Below are 18105 nucleotides of genomic sequence, written 5' to 3'. Positions count from 1 at the left end.
CTTCCTCCTTCCTTGCACATCCATCTGCATAACCTTTCTTCCCACATATTCATCCTCCCTCCTCATCACATGACCAAACCATCTCAGTCTTGCCTCCTGTATCTTCGCTTCTAAGTTCGTAACTTTCACCATTCCCCTCGCATAGTAATTTCTCAGATGATCCTTTCTGGTCACACCACACATCCACCTAAGCATTGTCATCTCTGCTACCTCCATGCTGATGTTATTTTTCCTCAGGGCCACAGTTTCCATAGTATACGTCATAGCTGGTCTCACTACTTTCCTATAGATTTTGCCTTTTAGATTGATCAGCACCCGCTTATCTCATAGCACTCTAGCCATCCCTCTCCAGTTCCTACATCCTGCTTGTATCCTGCATCCCACTTCCTTCTTGACCTCTCCATCCTCTTCCGCTGTAGAATCTAAGTATCTAAAGTCCCTAACCTTCCCAATGACATTTCCTTCCTGCTCCAGAGCTGTCTCCTGGCTGCCATCCACTTTGCAACACACATACTTTGTCTTACTTCTGCTCAGTCTCATATCTCTCTCTTCAAGTACTTTCCTCCATCTTTCCAGTTTAGCTGCCACTTCTTCTCTTGATTCTGTATACAACATTGTCCCAGGCACGTCTTCTCTCACCTCCTCCGTCAAAATATTAAACAGGAATGGACTTAATGCTGACCCTTGATATAAGCCAACTGTCACTTGAAAACTTTCTGTCTGTCCCAGGCAGGTCTGAACTCTTGTCTTCACATTTCTGTACATCTCCTGCACCAACCTGACATATTTCTCCAGTACCTTCTTCTCCATCAGACACCTCCAGACTTCTTGCCTTGGCACTCTATTGCATGCTTTCTCCAGATCGATAAACACCAGATGTAGCTCCCATTGTTTTTCTCTCGAAACTTACATCATTTGCCATAACCCAAAGATAGCGTCTGTTGTGGGGTGCTTAAGGGTCAAAGCTGTATAACTGAGAGGAGACCTCCACATAGCTTTTAAAGGAATGCAGAGAACCGACCAGGGCTTCTGACCTAATGTCCAATCTTCACCTTCTCGTAGTGCACCCTGTTGGGTATCTGTATCTGCTGGATACTGAACGAACGAGGATGGGCTGGTAATTTGGGATTTAGCCGACCAAATTGTATTCTTATTGACTTAAACCAATATACAAAATGATGGTACAACATGACAAAATTTCATGCCAGCTGGGGCATCGCTCGGTTAAACAAGACCCCCGTTGTTTTCCCCGGGGAACCAGGACGAACAGCGAAAAGTCAACTAGTGAACAAGTCTGAAAGCACACCCCAACTCAACATCACCAGAGTTAAAGATCGGTACTATCAACATAAGAAGCGAATGACAAAAAAGTGGAGCTAGCTGAGGAATTAGATAAGTACCAGATCAATATAATAGGGATGACTGAAACAAAAAAGACAAAAACTGGTGAGATCTTTCTGAGCAATAAATACAAAATGTTATATTCAGGCAAGGACAATCAAGGAAAAGAAGGAGTTGCCATAGTATTCAACACAAAATATGAGACTAATCATCTTGAATGGCAGGCAGTTTCAAGTAGAGTGATGTGGGCAAATATGAGAATGGGGAACTGGACAGTGAGACTTATTTGTGCCGATTGTCCCACAGAAGGTTCTACTAAGGTAGAAGTGGAGGAATTTTTTGATGCTTTAGAAAAAGCACCTGACACAATGAAAAAGGAAAAGTTGGTCCTTGTTGGGGATCTAAATAGCAGAGTAGGAAATGATTGTGAGACATACAAAAATATTTTGGAGAAAAGAGCAAAGCTAATAATAATAGCAAATACCTGTTGGATTTCTGCTCAGAACATGGACTGGTTATTACTAACACCATGTTCCAACATAAAAATGTGCACAAATTCACATGGAGAGAAGAGGCAAGGAATAAGAAAAGTCTCGTTGACTATGTTATTGTTGATAGTGATGTTTTCTCCCTGGTGCAGGACACCAGAGTGTATAGAGGATTTGAAATTGGAAATGATCGCTATTTAGTCTTGAGCAGGATAAAATTGAATTTCATATTGAAAAGAATGACATGTAAGAAAGTTTTAAAGCAAATAAAAGTTGAGCAGCTCTCAGATGTGAACTGTAGACTAAAATACATAAAGATTATTGAAGAAAAAATGAAAGAGTTTGAGAGCAGGAATCAAACCTTGGAGATTCAGTGGCAAGCCTTAAAGAAAACCGTGATAGATTCAGTGGCAAGCCTTAAAGAAAACCATGATAGATTCAGCCAGAGAGCATTGTAGTGAGGTTGTCTGCAAGGATAAAAAAAATCAGAACTCCCTGGTGGACACAGGAAGTTAAAGAAGGCAGTGAAGAAAAAGAAGAAAGCTTATCAAAAGTTCCTGGCAAATAAGTCAGCTGGTGCTCTTAGAGAATACAGACAAATGTAAGAGAGCGAAACACTGTGTAAAACTAGCTAAACAAAGGTAATGGAGGACTTTGGCAAGAACATGGAAAATAAATATCAAGAAGGTGGTAAGATATTCTGGAGGTGGTTGAAGAAGCTTAGAAATGGAGGAAAGAGTGCTGTAAAAGAGGTTAGAGATGATAAATGTGACAAGAAAATGGGAGAAAAAGATATCCTTGAAGTATGGAGTAATTACTTTGAAAAATTGCTAAATGAAACAAGCAGTGATAGCACAGTGGCAAAAAACACTCAACAGGCATACATCAGCAATACATATCCATGCTTGAAGTAGGAAAAGCCATCAAAGCTTGAAATGCAGATAGGCAGCAGGAGTAGCTGATATTCAACCAGAAATGCTGAAGTATGGTGGTATTTCCCTACTGAGTGTTCCTGGCAAGATCTATGCAAGTATACTTGAGAAAAGGTTGAAAAGAATTATGGAGGAAAAGCTTGGTGAAGAACAAGCTGGATTCACACCAAATAGATGTTGTCAGGATCAGATGTTCACTTTAAGACAAATAGTTGAGAAAGCATGAGAATATAACAAAGATCTGTATTTAAGTTTTGTCGATCTAGAAAATGCATATGACAAAGTGCCAAGAGAGAAGCTGTTCAATACACTACAGTTATATGGTGTCGATGGGGCATTATATCAAGCAATACTTAGTCTTTATTTGAGTTGTACGTCAGCAGTTAGAATTGAAGGAAGTACAGGAAGATGGTTTAATGTTAAATTAAAATGAAGGAAAGTGTTATTAAACATGATATCAGAATTGGAGATGTAATGTCAGTTCTTTGCTTTATGCGGACGATGTTATACTTCTAAATAAATCTGCAACAAGTTTGCAAGATTCCCTGACTAAATTGAATAACTGTTGTAGTAGATATGGTATGAAGGTCAGCAATAAAAAAGATAAAGACAATGAAAATATGTAGAATCTTTGAAAATGTCAACTTTGTTGTGAATGGGAAACCTGTGGAACAAGTAAAGTATTTCGGCTACCTAGGCATGATTTTTACTGAAGATGATAAATTAAATATGGAAATGGACAATAGAGAGGTGCTTAAGGGTCAAAGCTGTATAACTGAGAGGAGACCTCCACATAGCCTTTAAAGGAATGTGAAGAACCGACCAGGGCTTCTGACCTAATGTCCAATCCTCACCTTCTCGTGGTGCACCCTGTTGGGTATCTATTTTGATACTGAACGAACGAGGATGGGCTGGCAATTTGGGATTTAGCCGACCAAATTGTATTATTATTGGTTAAACCAAAATAAAAAATGATGTTACAACATGACAAAATTTCATGCCGGCTGGGGCGTCGCCCGGTTAAACAAGGCCCCCGTTGTTTTTGCCAGGGAACCAGGGCGAACAGCGAAAAGTCAGCTACTGGAACAAATCTGAAAACAAACCCCAACTCAACATCACCAGAGTTAAAGATTGGTACTATTAACGTAAGAAGCCTGAATGGCAAAGAAATGGAGCTAGCTGAGGAATTAGATAAGTACCAGATCGACATAATAGGGGTGACTGAAACAAAAAAGACCAAAACTGGTGAGATCTTTCTGAGCAATAAATACAAAATGTTATATTCAGGCAGTGACAATCAAGGAAAAGAAGGAGTAGCCATAGTATTGAACACAAAATACGAGGCTAATCTTTTTGAATGGCAGTCAGTCTCAAGTAGAGTAATGTGGGCAAATATGAGAATGGGGAACTGGACAATGAGACATATTTGTGCCTATGGTCCCACAGAAGGTTCTACTAAGGTAGAAGTGGAGGAATTTTTTGACGCTTTAGAAAAAGCAACTGACACAATGAAAAAGGAAAAGTTGGTCCTTGTTGGGGATCTAAATAGCAGAGTAGGAAATGATTGTGAGACATACAAAAATATTGTGGGAAAATTTGGAGAAAAGAGCAAAGCTAATAATAATTGCAAATATCTGTTGGATTTCTGCTCAATACATGGACTGGTTATTACTAACACCATGTTCCAACATAAAAATGTGCACAAATTCACATGGAGAGAAGAGACTAGGAATAAGAAAAGTCTCATTGACTATGTTATTGTTGATAGTGATGTTTTCTCCCTGGTGCAGGACACCAGAGTGTACAGAGGATTTGAAATTGGAAGTGAACGCTATTTAGTCTTGAGCAGGATAAAATTGAATTTCATATTGAAAAGAATAACATGTAAGAAAGTTTTAAAGCGAATAAAAGTTGAGCAGCTCTCAGATGTGAACTCTAGACTAAAATACAGAAAGATTATTGAAGAAAAAATGAAAGAGTTTGAGAACAGGAATCAAACCTTGGAGATTCAGTGGCAAACTCTGAAGAAAACATTGATTGATTCTGCCAGAGAGGCATGTGGTGAGGTTGTGTGCAAGGATAGAAAAATCAGAACTCCCTGGTGGACACAGGAAGTTAAAGAGACAGTGAAGGAAAAGAAGAAAGCATATCAAAAGTTCCTGGCAAATAAGTCAGCTTTTACTCTTACAGAATACAAAGACAAATGTAAGAAAGCTAAACAGTGTGTAAAACTAGCTGAACAAAAGTCATGGGAGGACTTTGGCAAGAATATAGAAAATAAATATTAAGAAGGTGGCAAAATATTCTGGAGGTTGTTGAAGAAGCTTAGGAATGGGGGAAAAAGTGCTGTAAAAGGAGTTAGTGATGATAAAGGTGACATGAAAACAGGAGAAAAACATATCCTTCAAATATGGAGTAATTACTTTAAAAAACTGCTAAATGAAACAAGCAGTGATGACAGCATAGTGATAAAAAACACTGACCAGGCATGCAGTCAGGAATACATATCCATACTTGAAGTAGAAAAAGCCATCAAAGGCTTGAAATGTGGAAAGGCAGCAGGGGTAAATGATATTCGACCAGAAATGCTGAAGTATGGTGGTATAAAAGTCTTACAGTGGCTGCACTGCATAGTTCAGAAAGCCTGGACAGAGGGACGAATTCCCGATGATTGGAGTAGAGCTCTCGTGGTAACCATATATAAAAAGGGAAATAAAACTGAATGTGAGAATTACAGAGGTATTTCCCTACTGAGTGTTCCAGGCAAGATCTATGCAAGTATACTTGAGAAATGGTTGAGAAGAATTGTGGAAGAAAAGCTTGGTGAAGAACAAGCTGGATTCAGGCCAAATAGAGGCTGTCAGGATCAGATCTTCACTTTATGACAAATAGTCGAGAAAGCATGGGAATATATCAAAGATCTGTATTTAAGTTTTGTCGATTTGGAAAAGGCATATGACAAGGTGCCAAGAGAGAAGCTATTCAATACGCTGCAGTTATATGGTGTCAATGGGGCATTATATCAAGCAATACTTAATCTTTATTTGAGTTGTAAGTCAGCATTTAGAATTAAAGGATGAACAGGAATATGGTTTAATGTTAAATCTGGTGTGAGGCAAGGATGTACATTATCCCCTCTGTTATTCATTATCTATATGGATCACGTTATGAAGGAAGGTGGTATTAAACCTGATGTAAAAATTGGAGATGTTAATGTCAGCTCTGTGCTTTATGCAGATGATGTTATACTTCTAAATAAATCTGCTACAAGTCTGCAAGATTCTCTGACTAAATTGAATAGCTATTGTAATAGATATGGTATGAAGGCCAGCAATAAAAAGACAAAGACAATTAAAATAGGCAGAATCATTGAAAATGTCAACTGTGTTGTGAATGGAGAACCTGTGGAACAAGTAAAACATTTAAGCTACTTACGCACGATTTTTACTGAAGATGGTAAATTAAATATAGAAATAGACAACAGAATCAGCAAAGCTGGTATGGTGGGAAGTCAATTGAATAAATTCATATGGAATAAGAGAGAAATTAGTCGGAACACTAAATTAGCTGTATACAAGACAGTGTTCAAACCAGTTTTAACTTATGGATCTTAGAGCTGGGTCAGAAGTAAAACACTTGACCAAAGACTAGAGACCACAGATATGAGAGTCCTGAGAAAGATTAGAGGCGTGAACAGATGGCATCAATGGCAATATCATATTAAAAATGAGGATATTAGGGAAGAACTTGACATTGTCAGCATCCAGGAATGCGTTAGCAGAGCTATCAGGTGGTATGATCACTTAAATCGAATGGGAGAGGAAAGATTAGCAAAACAAGTGTTCTCTGCCAGGTTGGCAGGAAAACGACCCAGAGGAAGACCAAGATATAGGTGGATTGATACGGTACAAAGTGCCTTAGACGATAGAAATATAAGATCTGATAATGTTGAAGTCTTGACAAGTAACAGACTGATTTGGAGAAAATTGTAGATAGGAAGTGAGTAATGATGTAATTTTTTGATGTAGTACTGTCATATCCTGTACACCCCTTGAGGGTACATGGCAGGAATTTGATGATGATGATGATGACAATAGAATCAACAAAGCTGGTATGGTAGGAAGTCAATTAAATAAATTTATATGGAATAAGAGAGAAATTAGTCGGAAGGAACACTAAATTAGCTGTAGACAGTATTCAAACCAATTTTAACTTATGGATCTGAAGGCTGGGTCAGAAGTAAAACACTTTACTAAAGACTAGAGACCGCAGTTATGAGAGCCCTGAGAAAGATTAGAGGCGTGAACAGGTGGCATCAATGGCAATATCATATTAAAAACGAGGATATTAGGAAAGAACTTGATATTGTCAGCGTCCAGGAATGAATTAGCAGGGCTAATCTCAGGTGGTATGGTCACTTAAACAGAATGGGAGAGAGGAAAAATTAGCAAAACAAGTGTTCTCTGGCAGGTTGGCAGGAAAACGACCCAGAGGAAGACCAAGATATAGGTGGAGTGATGAATAAATGTATATGGAATAAAATAGAAATTAGTCAAAACACCAAACCCAGCAGTATTCTAACAGACAGTGTTCAAACAGTTTTAATTTATGGATCTGAGAATTGGATTAGAAATAAAGCACTTGATCAAAGACTACAGACCACAGATACGAGGGTTCTAAAAAAAATTAGGTCTGCGCAGTTAGCCTAGTGGCTGTGCTCTTTGCAACCATATACCTGGGGAAGGAGTGTCCTAGGTTCGATTCCCATCAGTGACATGAGGAGCTGAAGGATCTTCCTCAGCCATAGCCAAGTTAGCCAGTCTTGGGCGTGGTCAGTAGGGTTTTTTACCCAGTTTATCCTGGGGGTTTTCATTTTGCAAAGCAGGCAATTCGGCCTTGAGAACTTAACACTACGGACATAGGATACACCGGGGCGTGTGGCTGACCACCTTATCCTGCGAACGGTTTGAGGTCCGATGATTGACTAACCCTTGACACTGCAAGGTAAAAGAGGGAAAAAGAAGATTAGAGTGATGGCATCAATGGCAGAATCATATTAAAAATGAAGCTGGTAGAAAGGAACTTGACATTATTAGCATTCAAGAATGTTTTTTCAACAAGGATGTTTTATTGACACTAATATTTCGCTGATTTTCAAATCAGCATCATCAGAGCACAACACACATGTAAACGCGACAGTGAGTGAAACAATATAATTGCAGAAAGACAAAAGATCTAAAGTCCTATTTTTGGCGCCCTCTAACGAGAAAAAAAAAAAAAAAAGCAGCAGTTATCCAGGAGTTTTTCTTAGGATAACCGTCTCCCAAATTTTTGGCAAATTAATGCAACCATATTTGTTAAGGTTGGGAGAATTCTTCAAAGCCATTGCTGACTCAAAAAATAGTCTTTCAGATCTATAACGACTCCTAAATAGCACATTCGTTTTTCTCCATCTAATCCTGTGTGAAGGAGTGTCCAAAGCGTGGTCTGCCAGTCCCGACTTGCCATAGTAATAGTAGCGAATGTATCTTTCATGTTCTTCCAGGCGGATGTTCACAGATCTTCCTGTTTGCCCATAATAGGCCAAGTCACAGTCACATGGAACTTCATACACTCCTGGGTGTGCTAAAGGGTGAAGTTTATCCTTTGGTGAGCGGATCAGAGTTGCCAACTTGACATGAGGCTTGAAGGTGGTGCGAAGGCCATGTTTCACCAATACTTTGGCTATCTTTTCCGATGTACCTCTGATATAGGGAATAGAAATACCATTTCTATTTTGTGTAGTCTGTGAACATCACACCTCTAAGCTTGATACACACAAGCATGAGAATTGTTACAGGAACAATCAAACTGACCCTGCTACCTTACTTCCAGTTTTGAGCAATATTGCTCTACTCTGTCTACATAGGAAGCAATTTCTTCAAAAAAGAATATTTAGAAATCATAAACAATCCACACTCATCTGGACGTGCAAGATGTGGCAGACTCAGATCTCATCATTCCCCCATGAAAACTGCAAGACAGTTAATTGATGAGGGAGTTAATATTTCTAATGCTTGGAAAAAGAACCAATACAGAGATCTTTTTCAACAAAGAGGGTGCAAAGGATCCAACTAGTCAACCATCTGGCTTTGATCTCACTTGTTTTCCTGGAACGCTCAAGCATCTTCAAACTGGAGAAGGTAGGAGCACAGCATGCTTGCAGTTTTGGAGCATCAGTTCAGGCAATGGCTCACATCATGTGTGAAAGCAGAATATTTTTAGAGTAATAGTTTTTCCTCCATTTAACTGCATATAGAGTGTTGCACACTTGGTTTTCTGGTTCACTTTTTCCATGTTGCTCCATAACTCTATAATTTTGGTGAGTCCCCTTTTTACTGCAGATCTGTTATGCTGTCCATAAGATTAGTATACACTGTCAAATAATATATCCCAGGCTGATAATGAGTGTGGATAATGGACCCTAGTCTTTATATTGCTTTACAGGCATTTTGTGATGTGTGTTTAGTATTTTTTTTAAATTTTTTTCCATCATATATATATATATATATATATATATATATATATAAATAAGGAACTACTGCTATTTTTGAGTGATCTAATAGCTCAGTGGTAGTTGTATTATTTCATATTATGTGCAAGGTTTAACAAATTGTTAAACCTTGAACATAATAGCAGAGAAAATAATAGAGATCTAATTTGTTTTGTTATCTTTATCCTTCAAAATGCATCAGTTACTGTTATGTAATTTATGTTATGAGTTACTATTATTGGATTAAAACATTCATTTTTTTATTTATGTTGTTAATAAACCATTAAAGTGTTTTCCCTTTACTTTGTTGAACTTACAACTTTAAATATAAACTATATATTGCTCAGTATATTGTTCTTTTTACCCTCATAGTTTTGAAAAGCTATGGTCTTGACAAGTGCACTGTGTGAAATGCCCTTCCCAGATCGATGAAACATAGGTACAATTCCTTGTTACATTCCCACAGTTTCTCAACTATTTATCTTATGTGAAAATTTGATCTTGACAGTGCCTGTCTGGACTTACAGCTTGTTCTTCCCTGCATTTGTTTTCCACAATTTTTCTTAGTCTCTTCACAAGTATACTTGCATAAATCTTACCAGTTTCATTTCAAGACTACTCAACAAGATCACTGAATTATGCAGTGGTCACTGTTCAACTTTCATACCTCTCTATTTGAGCATTTCTGATTGAATGTCATTTATTCTCTGCCTTTTTGCACTCTTTCTTTCTGATGGCTTTTTCTGTAATAGTTCTGTCACTGATTATCTCATTTAATAATTACCTTCAAACGAATCACTCCAGATATCCAGAATATCTTTATTTTCATTTTCTGCATTGCCTTTATCATATTTACTTCCTTTGACACCAATGTTTCCTATATTTCTAAGCTTTTTTTTACTAGCCTCCAAAACATTTTGTCACTTTAAATTATATTCATGTTCTTATCTAATCCTTGAGAGAATAGAAGAAAAATGTAAGGTAGCTAAGGTGTCTTATATTTTTCTTCTGTTCTCTCAGAACACTTTCTGAAATCACATTCAAGAAATCACATTCCTTGAATGTGACCTTTCACTATTCATTTGTACGTAACTTTCTTTGTAATTTCTTGTTTTCCAGGACTGCCTTCTTTAACTTCTTAGGTCTACCATGAATTTCAGATTTTTCTCTTTTTCAGACAACTTCATCATATCTCTATCTATCTGAAAATAAGCATTCACTTCAGATTTGCTTCTGATTGTTTAGCGTTTGGTTCTTGTTAGCAAACTCTTTCATTTTTTCCCGAGTCTTTGTATTTGATTGAGTCTACAGTTCACCTTTGAAAATTGCTTGTCTTCGATTCTTTTTAAAACTAATACTTATTTTCTTTTCAGTGTAATATTCATTTTTATGATGCTGTCTTCCTATTTTATATTCTTGGGTCCTGGATCAGCTCAAAGTATCTGTATCAACAAGAATATAGTTAATGAGAATTTTCTTATTTCTTTTGTTTTCTCTCCATGTGAATTTCTGCACATCTTATGTTGGAACAAGGCATTACTAATGGGTAGTCTCCTGATCAAAAATCAGATAGGTTCTTTTTATAGCTTTGTTCTTTTCTCCAAATTTTCCCAAAAGATTTTTCTAAGTCGGGTATTATTTCTTCATCTACTGTTTAGATCATTAACAAGTACTAAATTTTCCTGTTTCTTTACATCAGCTCCCTTCTCTAATAACTCAAAAAAGTTCCTCCACTTCTTCCTTTGTAGAATATTCTGTTTGACTATAAGTCCAAAGTTTCATTATCCAGTTTCCCATCTTGAAATTTGCTTCCTCAATCTACATGATATTGTATGCCATTCAAGAGGAATGTCTTCATGTTTAGGGTTCAGTACTATAGCTGCTCCTTCTTTTCCCTGATAAGGAAGCAAGTTGGGATTGTGGATATGTTGTGGAGAAAATAGCAGAAGCAGTGAATGATATTGCACAAAATATGAATGAGAGTGTGAAGGAAGTGGTTGGAAGTAATAACGTGGATGCCAGTGTGGAAAGAAATGCATATTTACATGAATTCCTAAATATGCATTTCTCCAGTTGCTCAAGCTCAAAACTTGAGCTTGAGCAACTGGAGAAACAATTGGCGTGTGGTATACAGTAGGAGGAAGAGTGAAAGAAAAAGTGAATGGGGAAAAACATAAAAGTGCAAGAAACTGGGAGAAAAGAGATCATGTTGTATTGAGATTTGATGATAAGAGGTATACTTAATGAGAAAGTGACAAAAGCATGTTTCACAGGTGTGAAGATAAAGGATGTTAGCGAAGCTGTAAGTTTGTAGAAGAAAGAAGTGAGCAAATTTCTTCTTTTGGCAGGCACAAATGTGAAAGGTGAGAAATATGCAGAGAGAGAGAGGTATGAAAGAGTTATTAGAAGAAGCAAAAATGAAAAGTATGAAAGTAAAGATTGCGAGTCTGCTGCCTTGGTATGATTGGATGGAATTGAGAAGAAGGACCATGATAGCCAATGAGTAAATAAGGAGATTGTGCCTGAGGAAGGGTGTGCAATTTATAGATGTGTAGAGTGAATTTGATGAACCTGTATATACCTGATGGACTGCACTTAAGTAGTTTTGGAGTTAGATGCTTAGAGAAAGTGTTCAGTGAGAGTTTGGAAATGCAAAACCAGGGAGTGTTCAGTGAGAGTTTGGAAATGCAAAACCAGGGAGTGTTCAGTGAGAGTTTGGAAATGCAAAACCACCCCCTGAGACAAATGAGTGTGAGTACACAAATGACTCTGTGGAACTAGCGATCCCTGCCATAGATAAGTATGCGTGCAGGAATGATTGTGAAGAGCTGAGTGCAGTTTCCCAGGTTTCAAATCTGAATGGGCAGGAAATGGCATTATGTAAAGATAACTGTCTACCCAAGGGGATATTAAAATGCATGTAAATGAATGCACAAAGTATCAAAAATAAAGGAGAGGAGTTTTTTGACATTGGTCAGTTCGACTTGTCAAAAATTATTGGGTCAAGTCGAGTTAATACGTTACTCTGTGCTAATAATAGGAAAGTGAAAGAAGCAGAAGAAATATTTCGGTTACTAAGTGATCACTTTGCAAGGGTATATCATCCAGGTGACTTTGTAGTTATTGATGTGACAGAGACTGATGAGAGAATTGAGGTAGATGAACTGTTGGTACTCAGTATATTGAAAAATATCAATGTGGATACAGCAGTGGACCTGGATGGTATATCAGCTTATGTGCTATGAGAATGTGCAGAGTGGAGTGGGAAAATATGTGAGGAGAGGCGGTGCCTCTGACAAAGTTGTTTGATCTAAGTCTCAGCTCTGACATTTCCAAGGGAGTAGAGAGAGCGAAATTCAGAAATGGGTGGATAGAAATATGATACTCTATAGGGAGGGTAGCATGGCTTTGTAAAAGGTAATTTATTCACATTTATAATAAGGTGACAGCAGAATTAAATAAAGGAAATGGTTACACCATGATACTGCTGAACTTTGCAAAGGCATTTGACAGAATACCACATGGAAATCTATTACATAAGTTGTAATAAATGGAAATGGATATGGTGCCATGGATGGAGGGTGATGCAACTGAGAGACAGTTATTAGAGGGTGGTGTATGGTGGCATGGAATCAAGGTGAATGAGGGGTGACTAGTGGAGTGCCCAGTACCATTGATCTTTGTGCATTAATGATATAGAGCAGTGCTTCCCAACCGACGTGCCGTGAAAAATTTAACCGCAAAGTCCTGATTATGGGACGATGGTACCGGAGGGCTAGGCTGCCGAGGTTCCCTTTTCGCTTTATTGCTCTTTTCTAGCTACGCACTTGTGAAGGCTACCTCCCAGAATGTCATAGGTGCCATTACTCCCTCCCTCACATTTTGCATCTACGACTCAGAAGGTCATGACTCTGCTTCAGTTCCAACTCATCTGTTGTGTTGTGAGAGTACCAGTCGAGTGTTTCAAGAGCATATCATTTTTGTAAGAACTACGTTCAAGTGGATGTTCAATGTTGCTAAGTGGTCTGTGTAAAATACCTTAGCGGAAATGTCTTATTGCGTCTTTTTCTGAATTTGTGTTTTAACAAATGTGATAGTTTGTGGAACATAAGTCAAATTGTTATTATTTGCTGACAAAGATGCTTTTTTCTGTTACCTCGATCTATAACATTCATTTTAGCTGAAGCTATAACGGTCATACAAGAAAGAAATACCTTCGCATGATAAAATAAACACTGGTGAGTTATTTTTTTCTTATAGTTAACCATTTTTTCGTAATGTATTTTCTTCGGAATCAAAAGGTATCTGAGATATTTTTTGGACAATGGACGCTGACATTATGAGTTACAAAATGATTAATGTGTAATTTATATAGCTTAAGCTTGGTAAACGTAGACTTTCTGTCATTAATAGGCATTTTCCTAACATAGTTTTGTGTGTTCCGGTATTTTGGATGTCCTAGTTACAATGCCTATTTGATATCCTCGATTATAATGTAGTAGTTTTAGTTTCGTGTGATTTATATCTTTCTATTTAATGGCTTATTTAATTGCATATATTTTAATTCTATTAAATTTAATTTTCAGTTACCCACAATAATGGACAAATATTTAAAAAAAAATCAGAAAATCCATCAAATTCGCGAGCCCAAGAAAGTAAACCAAAGAAAAAGTTTAAGGCACAACATAGTCATAGACTATATAAAGAGGATTATCTGAAATTTGGTTTCGTGTGCTCCGATGATTCTTCTGTGCCTCAATGTCTCATATGCCTGGAAAAGTTGTCAAATGAAACGATGGTGCCAAGTAAACTACATCAACGCCTTTCTACCAAGCATCCTTTGTACATAGATAAGGATTTTAACTATTTTAAACGTCTGCGAACTCAAATTCAAATGCAAAGTTCTTTCATGAGATCAGCCACAATTGTATCCAGTGGAGCTCTAGAAGCAAGTTACAAAGTCGCGAGATTGATAGCTAAAGCCAAGAAGCCTCACACAATTGCTGAATCACTCATTTTACCAGCTTGTGTGGAAATTGTCGAAACTATGCTTGGAATCGATGAAGTAAAAGAAATTGAAAAAGTACCGCTTTCAAATAATACGATCAGCAGGTGCATTGAAGACATGTCAGTTAGCATAGAAGGAACACTAATCCAGAAAATTTGTGAAGTTAAGAAATTTTCCTTACAGGCTGATGAATTAATAGATGTTAGCAACTGTTGCCAGCTAATTGCACTAATATTTTTTAATTATTTGGAGCTCCATTCGAATTCCTGATGAGAAAGGGTTGAAAGAACATTATTTATTCTGCAAAGAACTTCAGAAACAAACAACTGGGAAGGAAATCTTTAGTGATCAATGAATACTTTGATACAAACAAAATTTCATGGAAAAATTGCATAAGTTTATGTACTGATGGCGTGGCTGCAATGACAGGAAGGGTCAGAGGCTTGGCGTCCGAAGTTCGGTCTGAAAACTCTGATGTTCAAATAATACACTGCTTTATTCATAGAGAAGCTCTCATGTCAAATAGTTTACCTCTAGAATTGAAGTCCACACTTAATGACATTATAAAAATGGTGAATTTGATCAAAAGTAGATCACTTCAATCGCATCTTTTTTTCAATTTTATGTGATGAAATGGGATCAGAGCATCAATCTTTGTTGTTCCATACGGAAGTTCGTTGGCTGTCGAGAGGGAGAGTTCTGTCCAGAGTTCATGAGTTGAAAGAAGAATTAAAAGTATTTTTTGAGGGTAACTCTCAGTATTCAGCTAAGTTGGAAGACAATTACTGGTTGCAAAAAATGGCCTACTTAACTGACATATTTGAATACCTAAATGAACTTAATCAAAAAATGCAAGGACTGCTTGAGAATATATAACTTGCACTGACAAAATTAATGGATTCAAAAACAAAATTCAACTTTGGAAAGATGTGGTGAAAAATGGTTCCCTTGAAATGTTTAGCCGGTATTGTAGTTCGAATCCTAAAAAAGAACTACTAGAACTTGTAAATCAACACCTATGCATGCTTGAGAGAAAGCTTCATCACTACTTTGAATTAACAGAGACAAAGAAATTCGATTGGGTTTGAAATCATTTGCATCTTCATTAGATCACATGGCATTCGATTTATCAGTGAAAAAAAAGGAGGAGTTATTAGACTTAAAAAGTGATTGTACCCTTGAAGTTGAGTTTAAGGATGTTCCATTATCTCAATTCTGGGTAACTGCAAAAAAAGGAGTTTCCATCCATCGGCGAAAAAGCTATAAACATTCTTTTACCATTTGCTACAACATACATGTGTGAACAAAGTTTCTCTTCTATGCTCACTATCAAGAATTTAAAGAGATCATCATTGAAGAGTCTTCATCATGAATTGCATGTAGCTCTTTCGAATATAGACCCAGATATAAAAAAGTTGTGTTCACAGAAACAAGCCCAAGTATCCCACTAAAATAAGAAGGAAATATATGTATTAACTGTGGCAAAAGAATATTGTAGATATTTATATTAATACTTAAAAGGTTTATTTTGTCATTAAATTATTATTATTAGCATATTTATACATAGTCAGTAATTCTTTTGTGTATAATTAATTTTACTTTTGTATTTTCACATCATAATTTTATAAAATAAGTGTTCTAAAATTTAATCACAGTTTCACTCAGCCACATCTGACAATTTAGTTCATAGATGCGATATAAAAAACTATGTCAAATATCAATCTGAGGATGTATGGATTAGGTATTTTCATTCTATTTGTTTTGTTTATTTCATGCTTATGACTGCATAAGAAGACTGAAACGAATGTCTAGCTGGAATGTTTATGTATTATAATGCAAAAATGTTTGAAAGAAAGATCTTATTAATTGAATCCCTGTACGAAATAGAAGAAATTAATCATGCTAATAGAAAAATGTGTGTGTCGTGAAATTATTTATGCTTGTGAGGTGTGCCGTGAAATTATTTATGCTTGTGAGGTGTGCCACGAAATTATTTATGCTTGTGAGGTGTACCGTGACATGAAAAAGGTTGGGAAGCACTGATATAGAGGAAGATTTGAGGGTGGAGGATATTCAGTTGTTCGCTTATGATGCAAAACTGTGGATTGTAATAGTTGATAAAGATAATGTATGTTACAGGGTGATATAAATACATTGGCAGTGTAGGCAAAGGACAGTGACTATTAATTTAATGTTGTAAAATGTTGTATCATATTCATACTAGTTTATAGGAAATTGATGAGGCTAGGGATCTGGGAATGATGGTGGATAGAGATTTGAAATTCAGAGGACATCCTTTGTGCTATTTTGCCAACTCTTGCAAAATAGAAGAACACATTGACAAGTAAAGATAGGGAGGTTATTATCCATTTTATAAGGCTATGATTTGGCTACATGTTGACTACTGTGCAGAGATTTGGTCACCTGCATTTCTTGAGCATCGAAAGGTTGTACACAGGATTGACCAAGCTGCTGACAGGTGTGTGGAATGTTCCCTATGAGGATAGTTTGAAGGTGTGTGGGTTGCAGAGTTTATTTGTTAGACAGATGAGAGGGGATATGACAGAAACTTATAAGTTACTAAAGAGATTCTCTAAGACTGACACAAAAGTCATTATGAGTCAGAGAGAGATTGTTTTTAGAATCAGCAACAATTTTAAAATATACTCCAAATCTCAATAAATATTGCTGTATCAATTTACCAAAAAATCTGGGAGACATTCGATTTAAGATGGCATTAATACTTGTTTTCTCTCTCTTTATTCAACAATAGATGGCAGTAATTAGGACTAGTTCCTTGTGGGTATCCATTTACAATTTTTTTTTAAAACAGGTTCCACTGTTATACCAAATTGTTGTTGTTTTGTATACTGTGACAAACTGTGTTTGTGCTCTGAAGATGCTGAATATAGTACCAACAAAATGTCAGCTAATAAGTTAATAAATATTAATCATTTTCTTATTATTCTGTGTTGTGAATCAATACCATTAAATAAACTAGCATGAACTGCCAACACATAAGCCTTTGTTTTTGTAATTGAATAGGTAGTGTGAATAGTTGATATAGCACATTCTTTTTTTTTATCACTGGTCCATTTTCTAGCAATGATCTTCACCACTCAGCTGTTTTTGCATCACACTTTATTACACCCATTTTATTAAAATCATTTTATTCATTCTTTCATTGCAGTGTTGCTGTGACCACTGCAAATTAAAATAAATTCTGCTGATACACTGCATTTATGTGTAGGTTTTTCAATCTTTTGTATGTGGAAGTGATATAAAAAAAGAAAAAAACTTTTACAGAAATTCTAATCTTACCAGTAAATATAAATAATAGTTTTGTGCATTGTAACACTTACATCGTCAGGAGTAATGGTACATTAAAGTTTTATGCAACAAAAGCTTATTGACAATTAATTACACATATTAGATGTTTTTAATAACTTCACAACTGTTAAATAATTGAGAAACCAGAATACAAATGATATATTCATTACTGTATGCATGCTGGAACATTGCTAGTTGTCACGTTCTGTGGTTTGCGTGTGCTATATCCTAGGCATGTGGAAGTTAAATTTTTGATGAAGGCAGACCACACTTGATGTGAAATCAAGCCTTGATTTTTATTGCACTGTGTAGGGATCCTAAGCATTTGTGCAGCTTCTTTAAATTTTCTTGTGAAATAATTATTATCAAAATACGACATGTTTGTCTGTTGCCAGAGCACTTGATGGCCAGTAGTGGCTGTGTGGAATGCTAAACCTGATTTGTGCTCCCTTATTTTTTCGATATCTTTTATAT

The 18105-nt window shown here is 36.5% G+C and overlaps 1 protein-coding gene across 2 annotated transcripts in view; it reads left to right on the top strand.

The window, feature by feature from the left end:
* mbc (dedicator of cytokinesis protein myoblast city) overlaps positions 1-18105 on the top strand; it is a 643249-nt gene that overhangs the window by 339841 nt on the left and 285303 nt on the right. The gene's annotated exons all lie outside the window — the stretch shown is intronic.

This window comes from Typopeltis vanoorti, chromosome 4 (assembly GCF_054136105.1).
Source record: "Typopeltis vanoorti isolate ZY-2024b chromosome 4, IOZ_Tvanoo_1.0, whole genome shotgun sequence".
NCBI lineage: Eukaryota > Metazoa > Arthropoda > Arachnida > Uropygi > Thelyphonidae > Typopeltis > Typopeltis vanoorti.
Note: the sequence above shows the minus strand (reverse complement) of the source record. Positions and strands in the feature narration are given on the sequence as shown.